Raw genomic sequence first — 18,219 nt, 5'->3', positions numbered from 1 at the left:
GAAATAAGATCCTGTGTGGGTTGTCACTGCCCATCTCACCACTGGCAGGAACAAACTTTTTTTTTAAGAGTATACCTGGGGCAGGGTCAACCCCTTTATCTCCAGTTCTAACTTCCTGCCAGCCACTGGTAGGATGTCCTGCTGGCTTCTCTAGGCACAGCAAAAGAGAAGAGGTGGGAACGCCATCTTGGAAGAGATGTTTCCTTTGTTTACTCCTTGATCCTCCTCCTCCTCTTGCAGGGTTTTCTCCAGGCTCCATAGACCTCCTCCTGCATAGCATCCATTGTCTGGATCTGAGCTCCTCTGGGTGACATATACAGGGCGACCATTTGACCTACCTCCATGAGTCATTACAAGCTAGAAACGTACGCCTCAGCGGAGGTCTCCTTGGGAGACAAGTGGTTCAACAAGTGTTTAATACCAAAGAAGTAGGGCCCACAGTGGCTCCCACCTGATTTGAGAACTGCTTAGATACAGAGCATGGATGGTTGCCCAGGGGGTCAGACATGCCGTCCCCCAATGTTCAGGGGCCTCCTATCTCCCCGACCCTCTTGCTATTTAGCACATACGGGGGGGGGGTTCCCTTTCCTCCTTCACCTGTACTATCTACAGGGGCCATTAGGGCAAGCTTGGAATGGGAACAGAGGGAACAGAGAGGCATGCCCCACTGGGACCGCTGAATTTTCTGCTCCTAACTGTTTGGTTTCCTTCTTTTCTAGTCTATTATTTGTTTATTCCTGACTATACAGTTACTTGCTTAAGCACAAATTAAACTGGAGATAAATGGGTTGTCCCTGCCCCAGCTATACTCTCTCTCTCAAAAAGAAAGGTACTTCCTGTCAGTGGTGAGATGGGCAGCGACAAACCCACACAGGATCATATTTTTCCCTATGGAGAGGGAACTTACCACAGTAAATACCAACATTCGCATCTCAGTCTTGTCCGCATAACTGCCACAGAGAACAAAATTCACAATCTTTTGAAATGCAGATGTCATCAGGATTTATTTATTTTTTTTTAAAAAAAACAACCCAGATTATTCTCTCCCCCATATTCTTTCCCTGTCATACGGCACCTGGTTTTGTTTTGTTTTTTGCTGGGTAACAAAAGGGAGAAGGTCATCTAAACTGCGTGAGTTTTATAGAGAACTTTTCTGGTTTTATGTTGCAAAAAGGTGTGCACATGATGATACCCAAACAACTCTCTGAACAGACATATCTCTTCTGGTTTTGTCCTGTTTTGGACGTGTGGCATTGTAATGTGAATGGGGTCGGGCAGTGGAGGAAGAGAAGAGAAGCTGCTTGTGGATATACAGGGTGAGTCCTTTAAAAGAGGCCCCGTGGATACAGAGTACACATGTTCCACGGGGCCTCTTTTCAAAGACTCACCCTGTACATGAGTTTACAGGGGAAATAACGGGTGGGTGGGTGTCCCCACGACCCAGTTGTTAAGTCTGCAGGGTTGCCAGCCAGCATTTTGTCCACCTGTCCAGTTGCCAGAACAATAAGATGTAAAGCCAGCAGGGAATGCATATTTATTGTTTTCATTATTGTTTTCCTGCTTTTAAAACAAGCAAGCAGGACTTTTTTTAAAGCCACAAAAAGGGAGCCACAACCTCAGTGAGGGAGGTATTCAGAGGTTCATTTAAAGAAAAAGAAGAGGGTTCTTGTTGCAAAGGAAAGACACTTTCACAGTTTGTGAAGGAAAAGTTGGGAGTGGTGCTGTGGGCATTGGCTGGAAAAATAAATCTCTGAATGAAGGAAGTGAGAAGAACCAGGCAAGACTTTGCTATCCTGCATGTGGGGCTTCAGTGAGTCCCTTTCTTGTCCCTGCTGCATTCCTGTCATCAGTCTTTTGAGCCGTTCCTCTTTCCCCGTGTCCCTGACAATAATAATAAATTATGCAAAAACGTTGCATACAATTTTATTTAAATTGTTACGATTTGTTTCACTCTGCAGCCTGCTCCTTGTCAATCCTCTTTTCCTTGATGATATATTTTTTTGTGTGTATTGTTGCAAGAACGGAAAATATTTTGTTGCTTACTACATAAAATGTCTTAAAGCAGCTTACAATTGTAAAAACAAAACAAAAAACACCCACCCATACAAATACAACAATTTAAAGCAAACATCAAAAAGAATAAAACATTATTTACTAAAACTTCATATCCTGCAATATTATTAAAAGGGACAAATCTGACCCCACACCATTTGCAAGGTGAATACCAGGTACCATCTCGCCATGTGATCCCAATTAGTAAGACAATTGACGCTCTTCGGCTTGATGCACTCTTTTGTTCAGGGTTCCCAGTGAAATGTCTAAAATCTTACTTGTTGTTTGGTTCAGTTGTATTTTGTTTTCACTTGTATTTGTCTACATAAAAATCAATAAAAATAAAAAGGGAAAACAATTATTTCAAAATGTTATTATCAGAACTAGGTAATAGAGGCTTCGTACGAGAATTTGGATTAATCTTGCTTTTCCGCACTATATGTACCCCTAGAAAGAAGTCTTGACACTTCTGCATTCGTGTAAATACTGTAACTTATTTATGTGTGCTTTGCAGTCCTTATTTCATTAATTTTTATCACTGAGGTAGGTGGCTACCTCTTTTAACAGATGTGAGAAATGCGAAGCTGAGAAAATGACATGTCTAATGCTTCCCAGTGAGTTCATGGATGAATTGAGATTTCAACCCACATCTCCCAGGTCCAACACCTATTCATTGAACCCGGCTGGTTTGCAACACTGTGAGAAAGTGGTACGTTTTTGCCTACAGTAGTGAAGATCAAATGGGTAATGAACTGGATTAGTCTGTTTTGACTGGCAAGCCCTGAAGTCCAGCCTATGATGTTTAAGGGGTGGGGGCACAGCAGTCTGGGATGGATTGCTTATCACATACTTCCAGGCTGGGGGAAAGGAAGTTCCTCTTGTCTGTCGTGTTAATGTAAAAAACTATTGGTGGCACTGGTGCAATTTTTTTTAATCCTCTTAAAAGATATGTGGATTTAAGAGCTCCCCTGGCAATGCTAGGGATTGCTGGTTGTCTTGTGTCTGCCTTTGAGTGGGAGGCTGAAGTATCTTGAACTTGTGCTTTTAAAAACAGCATAAATCAGAACATGCACATCTAGATACAGCTTCGTGCTTCCCTTGCCTTTAGACCAAATCACTGTCTATCCCCGGAGATTTACACTTCACTTGGGTGAATTGCAGCAGCTGCTGTGCTGCTAGAGACTACAGCTTTGCTTTGTGTGTTTGTTTTGTTTTTAGTATGTGATATTAAAGGCTCTTTCTGACAAAATGTTGCTCATGTTTACCGTGTGATACATTTCTAGGTTTGGGTTCCATAGTGACATAAAGTGACCACAGATGAAATCTTGGAGGGTAGAAATATTGGTGGCTGAAGCATTGGGCACTTTCTAAGCCAAAGAGTGAGTTTCTGCAGGGCAGCAGGTAGGTCCAAGACTGGCAGCCTGGAAGAATGCGCATATCCTGGAATATACTATGGAATATTTTCCAGTGTGCTGGGATTCCTTGACATGTGCAAGGAGATTCTTAAGATGACTTTTGAGAAGTCTGAAACTCATTATGGTAGGGTTAAACTTTGGATTTTTCCACTTAATCTTTGGCAAATAAAGTGGAGCTAAACTTACAACTACTGTACTTAGAGCTAAATATATCAGCTACCTCTTGGAAGAACGGACGTGGGTGAGGAATGTCATGTTTATACACTACATCAGATCTGACAGAATGCAGAATACTCCCATTATATCCTTGTCCTATTGCTCAATTCCTTGCGAGCTTCTGGTTCTGGCTGTGGTCCAAGAATGTACCTTGGCTAAGACAGGGTGTTAACTATGATCAAAGAAAAATGCCTCTGCTGTTCATACATGGAAGTGTCCCTGCTCAAGAGTGATGGGGTGAACTGAGGATAGCAGGCATTGGTGTAGCTAGATAGTTGCTTCAGCCTCTGAGTTCCCCAGAGATGCATTGGATGCCGTGTTATACTTCCCAGACCTGCTTCACAGGGGCTGAGTTGCATTATTAATTGATAACACTAATGCAGAATAACCACAGTGCCTCAGGCCTTGGGGCAAAGCAAGGACCTAATAGTAGGCAACCCATCTTCTTGATTCCCAGTGGTGGGTGTGAGAAGGAAATAAGTGCTTCAGCATTAATCTGGTCAGCCTTTCTCCTAACAACACACGCCACCTTCTCTTGGATGGAGGGGATGGAGATTATTATGGCACCAACTAAAATAGTATTTATGTTTGTTTGCTTGCTTGCTTAATTCTAGAGAAATTCCGAAGCGCCTGATTGCCTTGACACATAAGAAATACAGAGCTGTGATAGAGTACTCAAGGCAAGAAGAATTTTTTTTTTTTAAAAAAAGGCTCCTCCTTGGATATTTGAAAGCCAGTTCCTAGGCTGTACATGTTTGTCACATCTAGCATGACCAAGAAACTGAGTGGAGCCTATGCAGATTGATTTGGGCTTGGTTTCCACTGAGTTCTGTAGATTAGGGCAAAGACTACCGTAGTTGTTTTGTCCTCCAGACCCTATGATCTCCCGTAATGTGCATGCTGACACATGGAATCCTTGAGCACTGCCTATTTGTTTTCTCCCGTAATATTTGAGGGCTCTCGTTGACTGACACTGGACATTGCCTCACCCCACCTCAGATGCTGAAGTACCCTGCTTTCTCTTGTGAAACTGACTGACTTCCATGCACTGGAACTGTAGCTGTCATTCACTCCTGAGGGGGGCAAAGAGAAGTGCTGCACTTGGAAACATTACAGTGGTGGAAGCAAAGCCTTTGGCCTTGTGTGGCCCTGTCTCTCTTGTCCGGTGGCATAGGGTGGGATCAGGTCCACAGCATATGCATATGTATGATTATATATCATCTAAAGGTCAAAGCATGGCTGTATGTGAAAGATAGATTTATAATTGGTCTTCAAGGTTACTCAGAATACCCCCCCCCCGAACCAGAAGAACCCCTCCATTCTAGAATTAAGAAGATTTATGGGTCAGTAATTTGACTTTTCAGCAAACTGGAGACCCACATCCCTCTTTTTAGAAACTTAAGCACTGCTGGCCTTCCTCATACAAGCATTGCAGAAGCATATGGATATTTGCACTGGGCTTGTATTAGTGAGCACCCTGGCCACTCTTTCTGTTCCCCTCACTGCCAAAGCTTTATCCCATGTGGGTAATTGCTTTCCAAGTGGGTGTGAGAAGGAAATAAGTTCTTAAAACTACTTTTGCCTTGTGGTTATAAATAATCACTGTTAAGGGAGTGGAGAATAAGAGGGCGGGGAGAGAAATAGAAGAGAAGGCAGAAGGGTTGTTAGTCCCAGTATAGGCAAGTGAATCCTCCAGATTTGCTGTGTTTGGAGACCTTTCTGCTTACTTTGCTGAATGGCGTCCTGGATTTATGCCCCAAACCACTTGCACCACTGCCAATGAGTTTTAGAGATGGTTTACTGCCTTTTCCTTGCTTCATTTTCATTGTGGAAGCCACCAGTGGATAGATATAGATGATATACCGTATTTTTCGCTCTATTGGATGCAGTTTTTCCCCTCCAAAAATTGAGGGGAAATGTGTGTGCGTCCTATGAAGCGAATGCAGGCTTCTGCCATAGCCGCGCGCAACCCCTCCGGCAGGGAGAGGCTGCACGGGGCTATGGCTTCTTTAGCCCTGCGCAGTCTCCCGGCAAGGAGAGACTGCACGGGGCTAAAGGGGAAGCCAAAGCAACGAGCGGGATCCATTCCGCTCACTGCCTTGCCTTCTTCCATAGCTGCGCGCAACCCCTCCGGCAAGGAGAGGCTGCACGGGGCTATGGCTTCTTTAGCCCTGCGCAGTCTCCCGGCAAGGAGAGGCTGCACGGGGCTAAAGGGGAAGCCAAAGCAACGAGCGGGATCCATTCCGCTCACTGCCTTGCCTTCTTCCATAGCTGCGCGCAACCCTCCGGCAAGGAGAGGCTGCACGGGGCTATGGATTCTTTAGCCCCACGCAGCCTCTCCCAGGAGGGAGAGGCTGCACGGGGCTAAAGGGGAAGCCAAAGCAGCGAGCGGGATCCATCCCGCTCGCTGCCTTGCCTTCTTCCATAGCTGCGCGCAACCTCTGCGGCAGGGAGAGGTTGTGTGCAGCCTGTACGCTGCTCTTTGGGGCTGGGGGGGGGGAATATTTTTTTCCTTGATTTCCCCCCCTCAAAATTGGGTGCGCCCTATGGTCCGGTGCGCCCTATGGTGCGAAAAATATGGTAGATTATAGATATAGACACAGATATAGCTATAGATAGATATATCTCGATATCTTTTTGTTTTACTTCCTATTACAAGGCAACCATTTGCAGTGAAATCCAAGAACGAATCAGGGCCATAATTGCCTTGCCCTCTCCTTTTAATCCACAGGGCATCAGTCACCTTTTAAAGCCCTGCAACTTTCTGTACCCACCCCACCTCTAGCAGATTCATAGCATATTTTTAAAGGAGAGGGATGAGATAAGTTAGTGGGGAATTGAGCGATATAGACAGTTGCCAAAAAGCGAGGGAAGAAATCGGATTGTCAAGGCTCGGTAACGCTTAGGAACAGGATAAAGAGAACTTTAAGACTTAATTTCCTGTTCCTGTTATGCAGGTCTTGGGTGGATGATATTTCTGCTCCTGTCTCCTAGGAGATGGGGCTGGGGGTTGGGGAAAAGGGGGAGGCAGTGGGTTGCTTCTAGAATACTAATGACATCAATGCCATGGAGGCAGGCATGTACAGTGAACAAAGTGGGGTTGGGGCTTCAGTGATGAGGAGCATTTGCCCCCTTTTAAATTTGTGCAAAGGGGAGAAGATTCTCACCAAGTCCCAGGAACTGAAGCAAGTTCTGGGTGTCTCTCTGCCCTCTCTCAACCTCAAGCGGTTGCTCCTAGTTAAACCAGCCACAAACTTAAATGGGGACCCACTCCAAATGAGGATGGAGGTGTTGTTGTTACTAATTAACTGATTAATAATCATGCCTTTCACCAACTAGTCCCAGGGTTGGTTACACACAACAACAAAACATTAGCAAGTGTAAACAGTACCTTGCATACAAAAACAAGTGTTAAATACAGGGTATAAAAACAGCAGCTAACACTTAACAAAAAACAAATAAACAGTAAGTGATAGACAGTTTGAGTGATCATTAGCACATTAACTCTAAACTGAAGCTGTACCAGAAACCTGGGCAAAAAGGTGCATCTTCAGTTACCATTGAAAGAAGAACAGGGTCAGCGTCAGATGTACCATTGGGGGGGGGGGGAATCATTCCAGAAATGGGGTACCGCCTTTGAGAAGTCTGTTTTCTGTATCACCATTCCACCGTACTTCATCCATGGGCCCACTGCAAGAAAATGACAACATGTTGCCATAGCAAGATGGTTGCAGGAACTTCAAATGTCTTTCAATCACGGCTTGCGCTTCTGTTTCAAGGAATCTGCATTTTCCCCAGGCCACCTGATTCTCAAAGGTCTTTTTGGAGAGATTTTAAGCAGATGAAAATAAAGCTTGATTTCTTTTTAAGTTTGTACTGGATGACCATTGTCCCCAAGTGGGTGTGAATTGTTGGAATGATTTTAAAAACATACAATAAACTAGATTAGTTTTTATTAAAGATTTTCTTGTGTCACAAAAAAGTACATACGTTGTCTCCACTTTCAGTTCAGAGTATTTTCCACGGTTTGTTTACATTTGGTAGAGGGATATCTTCCCTTGCTGGAGAACTCAGGCTAGGAGTAAAAAGTGATTAATTTTAGCCAGGGCTACTCCATAGGCTCCCAAATACAAAAATCCTATCATTGTTAATTCTTGATAACTCTCCTTAGGGTTCTCCTCTCATTGTCTGAGAACTGAGTATGATACTGGAATGGAGCTAACCTGCATAGGTTCTCCTTCTCAGAGCTCTTGGTTATGTACTGCAGTAATAGCAATCTAAAACTATGCTTTTTGTCACAGAGTATTGTTGAATTGAGTAATTATCACCAGTGGTGTAGCGTGGGGGGTGCAGGGGGGTCCGGCCGCACCGGGCACAACATCTGGGGGGGGGCACACTCGCACTCGCAGCTCTTTGCCCCTACCTGGCTCACTCACTCTCTCTCACGGGTTAGGGGGCGCAAATTACTTGCCTTGCCCCGGGTGCTGACAACCCACGCTACGCCACTGATTATCACCATTGGAACATAAGGGTTAATGCAGTTTAGACAGACATAGTTAATAGACTGATGAGAGATGCATCAGATAATCCTCTCCCTCCACCCATTTGGAAGAACATGGTTGTTGTTGATGTTATTGGGATCAAAATGAACTTTTATTCCCGTGACTCTCTTCATATGGATGAAGCTACAGTCTTTTGAGGGAAATGGCTAAAGCATTCTTAATCAGAGATGTGTAGTGTTGATAGATGGACTGCGGACAGATGCCTAAAAGGTAGTTAGGCAGGAAGTTCCCTGTGCAGAGAAAGGAAAGAAAATCAGAAGGAGAGACGGGAACAAATCTCTTGGGATGAATCTTGGCAGAAGACGGGCTTCCTGAATGTCTCCTGGGAAGCTTTATTGCTTCCTATGGGAAATAGACCTGCCTGACACTTACAAAATACAACACTAGGCCAACATATACTGTCTTCTACTTTCTCCCTCTGGCAGGAGGAATCGCTGTTAACATAAATCCATCTGTCCCGTATAGCCTCCCTGCCCCCAATTCTGGAAGAGATGTTTTTGCAGCTGTTTGCCAAATAATAGGAAAACAAATGGAAGGAAATTGCGCCCCCCCCCCAGCTAGAGAAGTACCAGAGAAATGCAATAGAGGGGAGAGGTTCTTTGTTTGAAAAGTATGCATGTTGGGGCATGAGAAATATCAGACAACACTTGGGCACCTGAAAAAAATTTATGCTCACTTCCAGCCCTCCACAGGACTGATGCTTGAACATGTAGTGCTGGCACTTAGGAATATGAAACACTTTTCAGTTGGGTAGATGGATATTTTAGCATCATAAAAAATGAATAAATAATAACCGAACATAGTGGGCTGTAAGAAGAAGAAGAAGAAGAAGAAGAAGAAGAAGAAGAAGAAGAAGTAGTAGTGAGCGAGCCTTATGTACTTGCAAAAGCAGACAAATGGGGGTGGGGAGGTCCTCCTTCCTGTTTTTACCAAGTAGCGTTTTCTTCCAAGTACCATCACTCTCAGATGGTTAATTTTCACTTCCCAGCAGAAGTCTTGTTTAGCACGCTTACTGCACTTATTTTTTCTGTATAAAGTGATCTTGTTTAGTACATTCACAAAAGTGCCTGGCTCAATTTTACATTGGCAATTGTAAATCTTAAGCTATGCTATCTCTCCGCAAGGTGTCCAAATGGCCAGTCATGCTCTTGATGTCTGCTCCTCTTTTCACAGAGTGAAACATAGCTTCATTGTGCCATCTTTTCTCTTCTGATCAGCTGAAGATAGGGAGGGCGTTTGACGAATGGGAGTTGAATTCCTTGCCCTTCTGCCAAAGCTTCTGTCATAGCCTTACTGCTCATTTGAATGGATTTTTAGTGTAACTTTCATAAAGAAGCAGCTAATACATCTTAAAAGCCCTGGCGGTATTGTTTAGGGGGAGAAGATAATTTTTAATACTTCAAGTACTCTTCTTATATATAAACCACCCTTGCTTTAGCAGAGAAGAAGGATCAGTGTAGGCTTTGGGAGAAATACTTGGATCAGGAATTACTATTATGGTAAATTCTAATTAAAGTAGCCTCAGGACCCCACTGTTAGAACAGCAAGTAGATACCTGGAATTAGGCTTGTTAACAACCACTAATGATTTTGCATCTTCTTTTCTTTTTTACATCAATTTTCATTCATTAACTGATGTTAGCCTGAACTCATGAGGGATGAGCTAGCTTCATTGGAAGTTAAAAAGGAGCTGCAAATATCTCTGGGTCAGATAATAACACCCGTGATTTCTAACAAGGAGATTCAGAGACGTGCATAATGGGTCGCTGCACAATCTATTTATTCAATTCTTTATTGTGGTCCAAAGACTCAACAGGCACAATCTAGTAGTCCTTAGTTCATAACATGAGGGCAAAGGCTAAAATAAAATAACTTTTATTTTAATAAAATACTTTTTCTGTCTTTAAACAAAAGTATGTCGCTAAACTGCAAGAGTTGTTACTGATAAGCTTTAAAAATGGGGAAGGCAGCTTAGAGGTGATGACGTAGCTCCTGGATCTTCTGGGTTCCACAGATTATCTTGATCCATATTAGTCTGAATTCTGGCCTGCTTTTGGAATTAAAACTGCCTTGATTGTCCTGGTGGTTAAAGCGTGGGAGGAGTTTGAGGGAGTGTGACTCTCTTAATTCTCTGGGCACTTCAGCATCTTTTGATACCATCAACCATGGTTTACTTCTGCACCACAGATTAGGAGCTGGAGTCACCAATGGCCAGAGATAGAAAAGGACAGAGTTTCTACATCTCCACCCACTGAAATTCCCATTTCTGCACAAGTGTTAATGGTGCAGAACCCCAGTCCTCTTCTCCTTTTGGCCACCTTAATTACCAAATTACCAAATTCTAGTGGCTCCATTCCTGTGTGTCAGGTTGACCTTGAGGAAGTAGTGTTTGGGAATTGCATCCTGTTCTCTTTAATATTTACATACACTGCTGGGGTAAGTTGTTCAGACATTTCGGGGTGAGGCGTCATCAGTGCGCCCGTCTCTCCTTTTCAGCAAAAACTGGGAAGACAGAAAATGCCTTAAGTAGGTGACTGGGATCAATAATGGACTGGATGAGAGTGGATAAACTGAAGGCGGGAAATCCTGCCAAATCACAGGTGCTGATGGTGGTGGGTCCAGCTGATCAGGGAGTTAGAACATCCTTTTTTGAATCTCTATGAAGGATTTTGAGAACATAAGAAGAGACCTACTGGATCAGGCCAGTGGCCCATCTAGTCCAGCATCCTTTTTCTGACAGTGGCCAAGCAGAGGCCTATGGGAAGACTACAAGTAGGACCTGAGCACAACAACACTCAGCTCTTCTGTGGGTTTTAGCAGCTGGTAGGCAGAAGCACACTGTTTCCAAACAAGGGATACTACAGTTTGGTATTTCTGGACCAGGAGTACCCCTAGAACCTCAGGCACTGTTAGGTAGCAGCTGCGGCCAGAGTACTATTTTCTAGCTGGTTGGTTCACCAGTTACAGCCACTCCTTTAAATGGTGATTTGGCTATCATGAGGCATACTTTGGTACCTGGATTTTAGATTACTGGGGTAGCCTTTGAAGACTGAGTGGAAACTTAAATTAGCCGAAATGCAGCAGTGGGTTTTTAGGAGCATGTAATACTTGTGCTATGGGACACGGGTGGCGCTGTGGGTAAAACCTCAGCGCCTAGGACTTGCCGATCGTATGGTCGGTGGTTCGAATCCCCGCGGCGGGGTGAGCTCCCGTCATTCGGTCCCAGCTCCTGCCCACCTAGCAGTTCGAAAGCACCCTTAAGTGCAAGTAGATAAATAGGTACCGCTTTATAGCGGCAAGGTGAACGGCGTTTCCGTGTGCTGCGCTGGTGCTGGCTCGCTAGAGCAGCTTCGTCACGCTGGCCACGTGACCCAGAAGTGTCCTCGGACAGCACTTGCCCCCGGCCTCTTAAGCGAGATGGGCGCGCAACCCCAGAGTCGGTCACGATTGGCCCGTATGGGCAGGGGTACCTTTACCTTTAATACTTGTGCTAAGATATCTTTGGCCTTTGTTTGGTTTCTGGGCAAAATTCAAAATACTGAATTTAATAGTTTGCCCTATATTGCCTTTGCCTACCTTGCATTATACAACATCTTCTCCTACACAGACCCTGGTACACTGAGGTCATCTCAAAAGGCCTTGCTCTGTGTTCCATCTTTGTCAGAGGTTTCATTACTGACAACTAGGAGCAGGGCCTTTTCAGTAGTGGCATCTTCATTGCAAAACCTCTTCCCTAAAGAAGCACACTAAGCTAGCTCTATTTTCACTCTTAAAGGTTTGTATGCACTGTTTCCCTTCCTAGCAGGTATCTTTGGGTGAAGCCCGATTGGTTGTATGAGCTATCATTGCTGTTTGTCTTGATTTTTCCAGCTTGTGTATTGTTTTTACATTTATATGTGTAATTTATTGGTTAGGTTTAATCTCTTTTTTGATACATTGTTGCTCTGAGGGTTTTCACACAATTAAGAATCCATAATGGAGCTGCAGTCCAGTAGAACTTGGACCCTCTTTCTTAGGTCTGAAAATTAGGAACACCTTGTGTACATCCTTGTTAAAACCTGATACAGATTTCAGAACCAGTTTTATCTCTTTTGTGACTGAAAGAGAGTTACCTGGATGCTTGGGTGTGTATCTGGGGTGTACCTGCCACCCAAGACTTTCCTGGATCAGCAGTACCAGGCTGTAGGCCCCCAGCTATGTTCAGTCCCTTCAAGGCCAGAAGTGTCTTATCTGTGCCAAATCGTAGGCAGAGATCAATACATGGAGTGGATAGGCCTTTTCAATCCACTTAGTGTGAGTGAGGGCTCTGTTTTCAGTGTCTTCCTCCTAGAAGCAATTTATTGAGTCCTTCCCGCCCTTCAAGTGTGGTAAATGTGAGTTTGAGCGATGGGAGCTCTCTGGTGAAGAGATTCGTATTACACAGGAGAGCAGTCTCCTGCCAATATACAATTAGGATCTGTCTGTGATGCCTGCAGCCCAGCCAAGTCCAGGTGTCCTAAGAAACCTTCTGGCTGCGTCCATCTGAGTCTAATCTGCTGGTGTGTTTCATCCTACCCTTTCGGGAAACTCCATAACAGCTAGCGTGAGTGTGGTCACAGTGCAATTTCTAAAAAAAAAAAAAAGGAATTTCTAAAAGAATGTTTCATGGCTACATGGACACAGAGTTGACCTTGCCTTCGGCAAAGGTTAGGGGGTGAGCAAGGGTCATGCACTTATATCCATCATCCAAATTGCCTCTTGTTCAGATGTGCAGTGGATGTGTCAAGGGCATTCTACAGAGCACACTGAAATGGATTCTGAATTCTACCTCCAATATTCACCTAGGAAAAATCCACCATAGGGAAAATATGGGTTTGAGCTTTGCAGGACAATCTGCTGGGTTCTTCCATATCTGGAGCTGGAGTCTGTGTCCAGGCAGCCGTTTCCCACACTTTTCCACACTGTGTGACTCAGCAGTAAGACAAAAATAGAACGCAGGGAAAAGGTGTAAAGCTGCAAGCCGTTTGGCATAGCAGTCACTCTCCAAAGAGCTGTTCATTTGGGCAGAGAGTGCCATGCTGGTCCATGTCTCGGTTCTTTGGACAGATTGGGAGATTCTGCTGAGGATCTGATATCATTCTCATTCTCATGGAGCCTGCAGTTACTGCATACGTACTCTGAATTGAACACACAGACTTCAGGAAAACCTTTGGGGAAAGCATCTTTGTACTATGATCCTAAGCACGCTTACTCAGAAGCAATTCCCACTGAGCTCATTGGTATTTCCTAATACAGTGCTGATTATTGCAGCCTTGGGGTCAGATCATTTTCTACATCGCTCTTTGTCTCCTCAGTTTACAGGAGCAAACCTGGTTCCTGAAGTTCAAGCTTTAACTGTCTTGGAATGAGCCATGGGATGATGTTTGTTTGGACCGTAGTTGTTTTCCCTGTCTTTCCTCCGTTCCTATAATTTAATGACTTTCAGTTTGCATGCTTGGAAATTCCCTTTTGTGGCTCTTCTTGAAACCTGAAGCTTTTTATGGGATTGAGGACAGTGCTGATGTCTGTGGCACGAGGAGAAAAATGATAACCTAACCAAGTTGCCAAGTACGCTGCCTGTTATGTTTCAGGGCCCATGGATACAATATCTGTGCTCTTGTATTCGTTTAAAACTTCAGATCATATGCATTGGAAAATACCTTTAGTGGTCATCTACACACATATACCCTGCTCAGTGTTGCAATCTTGCAAATACAACACCTGAGTCTCCACTGAAATATCTCCCATGAAGTTGAGGCCACCATGTCTATGAACAGCTCTTAAAGGTAAAGGGACCCCTGACCATTAGGTCTAGTCGTGGATGACTCTGAGGTTGCGGCGCTTATCTCGCTTTACTGCCCGAGGGAGCCGGCGTACAGCTTCTGAGTCATGTGCCCAGCATGACTAAGCCGCTGCTTCAGAACCAGAGCAGTGCACGTATACCTTCCCACCGGAGCGGTACCTATTTATCTACTTGTACTTTGATGTGCTTTCGAACTGCTAGGTTGGCAGGAGCTGGGACTGAGCAATGGGAGCTCACCCCGTTGCGGGGATTCGAACCGCCGACCTTCTGATCGGCAAGCCCTAGGCTCTGTGGTTTAGACCAGTGCTCCCCAACCTTTTTATTGCCGCGGACTGGTAAATGTTTGATAACTTTTCCGTGGCCCGCTTGTTTTGATTTAATAATTTTAATTTAATTGTATTTAAACATGCCTTCAAAATAAAATACAGCTACACCAAAAAATGAATATAAAGTGATTTATTTTATTTAACTCATTAGAATGCCAAATCAATGAGAACCCTGAGCTTGTTTCTTTGCAACGAGACAATTCCATCTGGGGGTAATAGGAGACAATGACACCCGAAGTGTGTTGCTTATGTCCAGTTTATTCCGTTGTTTTGTTTTGGTTGCTGTCACTGCAGAAAACCCCACTTCACAGATAGGTTGTCGGAAATGGCAATAGGGATTTAAGTGCTGTGGTGGCAATCTCAGGGTATTCCGCCATGACTTTAATCCAGAACACCGGCAGAGTTGTTGTCTCGAACGTAGTTTTAAGGCCACCGTCATTTGCAATCTCCAGCTGTTGTTCTTCTTCTTGCATAGACATTGCATAGAGGGCATTCTAATAAAACCACTGCTGCTCTTCTTTCCGTTTGATAGTGATGAGTCCCCCCCTTCGTGCACTTACCTCACGGCAGCTTCTCTTCAGTCCCCACGTCTCCGACCTCGAGTCCTCAGTCCTCCCGTGGCGCCTCCTCCTTGGCCAATGGCGTGAGGTTTGCCTTTCGGCCAATCAGGAAGCGGCCAGGAGGAGCATCAGTGTAGCAATAGCGAATTTTCATTCGCTATTGTCACACAATGGGCGGGCATGGGAGGGTGCAATGCTCTGTGCCTCGGCCGCCCGCCACAGTGAAATGATTTGAAGTTCCTTGGGCAGCCCGGTGCTGATTGATCCACGGACCGGCACCGGTCCACGGCCCGGGTTTTGGGGAACACTGGTTTAGACCACAGCTCTTACGTTTCTCCAAATCTTCCTCTGAAATGAGCTTCGTTGTGGTTTTCACCCACTAGTTGTACTGCCCTCTGGAGCTATAAAAAAAGCCCATCTTCTACATGACAGCTCTTCAGATACTTGTAGGCAGCTGTCACATCTCCCTGAAATCTTGTCTTCTTCAGGATAAATATCCCCAAATGGGATTCCAGGCTAATGACACTCCCAGTTGAAATCCGTTGCATCAGAACTCAATGCAAATAATTTTCCTTCATCTATAAAAATGTGGGAATGATAGGCATCGCAATAGCATCCCGAAGTAATTGGGAGTTTTGCGTTTAAGAAACTCTTTATGGCCATGTGCCCTGAGAACATTGTGACTGAATCCCATTCCAGAAAAGCACATTGCTCCAGTGCTTCATTAGTGTAAACAATTAAGAAACACCCTCCCCTAATAGGTGGTAATGCCCCTTCCTACCTCAGCTGCCTTTGGTAGGAATAATTCAGACTTGGACCCAGACTCTTTCAAAACTAAATTCCCATTTTGCTGGGCCGAAATTAACAAGTGTCATTAAGCTTTGAGTCCCATGCTTGATCAGCTGAGATGCCCCCCCCCCCAAAAAAAATCACCCACCAAAGTGTCATTTTGAGATATACAGGCTTTTTTGTGTTTATCTCAGATCACCCATCCAGAAAAAGGCTGCCTATCAATTTGATAATGAGATTATATTATGCTGCCTTTTATCCTAGCATTTAAGTCTTAAATGCTGAGCTCTAGTACAGAAGTTGACATTGTTTTGATTTATTTTCAGAATTGACCATTTGCTGCCTTTCTCACTCATTCCCTCTTTTACTTACTATTTGGTGAAATGTTCTATAGTCTGGTCAACTGAAGAAGAGTCAGTATTGATTTGAGGAAGAAAAGACCACACATAGACATTGTAGAGGGTATCTGCACCCAGTCTTGAACTGTCCCTATGAAAAAGATCTGTATCTTGGTAGAAGAAATAGATGTTTGGGGTTCCTGTGATATATATGTCTATGCCTGTGCATAAGCCCTTGCCAAAAACACAACCCCCCACCACCACTTTCAGAGAAACTGTCAAATACTGTATTAAAGAAGTACTCAACCTCCCTGGGGTGAGTAGGTGACATATGCATCCCACATCAAGCTTTATTTGAGTACAGTGCCCTCCCCCCGGAATACAATTGTCTAGTATAATTGACATCAGTCTATCATTGTGTAAACAAAACTCTAAACGTTCCCTCACTCTTCTGAAGTTTTGATCTCATGACTCCACCTAATATTAACAGCCCTTTTTAAATTGCATCTCAAGCTATGCCATGGAGGCCTAAGAAAGACCCATTACCCCTAAGAGACAGGTCATGTACAAGAGACTATATTGTGGAGCATCAGCCAGTGGAAAGGTAAAGGGCTGCTAGAGGATGTGAGGCTCTGCCAGTGTTGCATGGTGTTCACTCTCTCTGTCACTTAGCACATGGCCATGTGTTGGAAAGGAGTTTGTAACAGTCTGTGCTCTGGCTGGAGTTTATCCTTGCTCTTATGTAACAGTTGCTTTAGATATAATTAAACATGACACTGATGAGCCAAGCAAGCTGCTTAGCATAATGTAATGAAGGAGCCTTTTGCAAAAACAGCGCCTTTCCCCCAGAGCCAGGGCAAGTTCGCCTAACTGCAGGCTATCTGCTTCTGAGATCTGGTGCCAGGGCAACCCCTTCCTGTGGACTTGAACCCAACCTCCGAACGAGACATTCCCCTCTTCTCCATGCACCTTGAATCCCAGACACCTTGTAGTGCTGGGTCTCCAATTCAAAATGGCTCCTTGCAAAGAGGGGCACAGAGGTGGGCAGCATCATCTTTTATTCAAATGGGCACCAGGGAATCCTGATATAGATATAGATATAGATATAGATAGTGTATGAGGGACTCAGTGGGTGGTGGTGGTCGCTCCAGAATGAAGCTTTTGTTCCTTTGTGCTCTTCAGCCTCTTGTTTTGCTAGAATTGTAGTGAAAGGTAGGAGTGATTATCCACTGTCCGCATTATGATTGGCCAAACAAATGATATCAGCTAGCAAGTGTTTTGGTAGTTTTAATTGGTCAGTAAACCCCTATAAGTGCTGTTCCTCTTTCATGCCCCATTACTCTGGCGCCAGTCTTTTTGTAAAGAAAGCCTGGCACGATGAATGAGATCTCCTAATTTGTACAGGTGTTTTTACTGATCTGTTCTGGCATTTCACAAATACCCGTCGGGAGCAGGGAGCTGGGAGCTGGCTTCCGCCCGGAAGGGGCTGCTTGTATAGGAGCTTAGGCACATAGGAGCTTAGGCACATATGTTGTTGCACCGGCATAGTCTGGTGTGGAAGATTGGGATACCACTACTCAGTGCACTAAGCAGCAGATGTTTACATGAAGTTGATGATGGTATCATGATTTCTCATTAATAATTGCAGTGTCTGTAATCCCTCCAGATGAGCTCGTTTAGCTGCTAGGATTCAGGGCTTCATATCCCTGTACCTAGGAATGCAAGGAAGCTTATGAGAGAATGAAGCCAGGAATGTTAATTGGGCCGATATACTAATGGAAATGTTTCAACAAGGGTGTGATGGTTGCTATCTGAGTGATTGTACTTTATTTCTTATGATAGGAAAATTTTCTCCCTATTTTCTGCTGCTAGTGGCCTTCCAAAGCAGTAATTGGGGCTTTCCCAGTCTTAGTACTGTACTTACACAATATTCCAGCTGCCGCCCAGTTTGCGACTGGGAAGCTTTGCTGCAGGGATTCTGGGCTTACCATGCATCTCTCTCAATCTTTCCCTACCCCATCTGTAATCAGGAGAGATGTGCCCTCATGAGCTAGAAATGCATAACCTTCAGATAATTTTTTTTTAACCCCTCAAAATAAAATTTAAGCAGATTAATGCAGTAGTGGTGCATTGTTGAGTAA

At 44.4% G+C, this 18,219-nt stretch overlaps 1 protein-coding gene across 5 annotated transcripts in view; it reads left to right on the top strand.

Annotated features, from left to right (window-relative positions):
- The window catches only part of B4GALNT4 (beta-1,4-N-acetyl-galactosaminyltransferase 4), a 165,628-nt gene that overhangs the window by 75,282 nt on the left and 72,127 nt on the right, over positions 1 to 18,219 (top strand). The window lies entirely within an intron of this gene.

Source organism: Podarcis gaigeae, assembly GCF_964106915.1.
Source record: "Podarcis gaigeae genome assembly, chromosome: 1".
Taxonomy (NCBI): domain Eukaryota; kingdom Metazoa; phylum Chordata; class Lepidosauria; order Squamata; family Lacertidae; genus Podarcis; species Podarcis gaigeae.
Note: the sequence above shows the minus strand (reverse complement) of the source record. Positions and strands in the feature narration are given on the sequence as shown.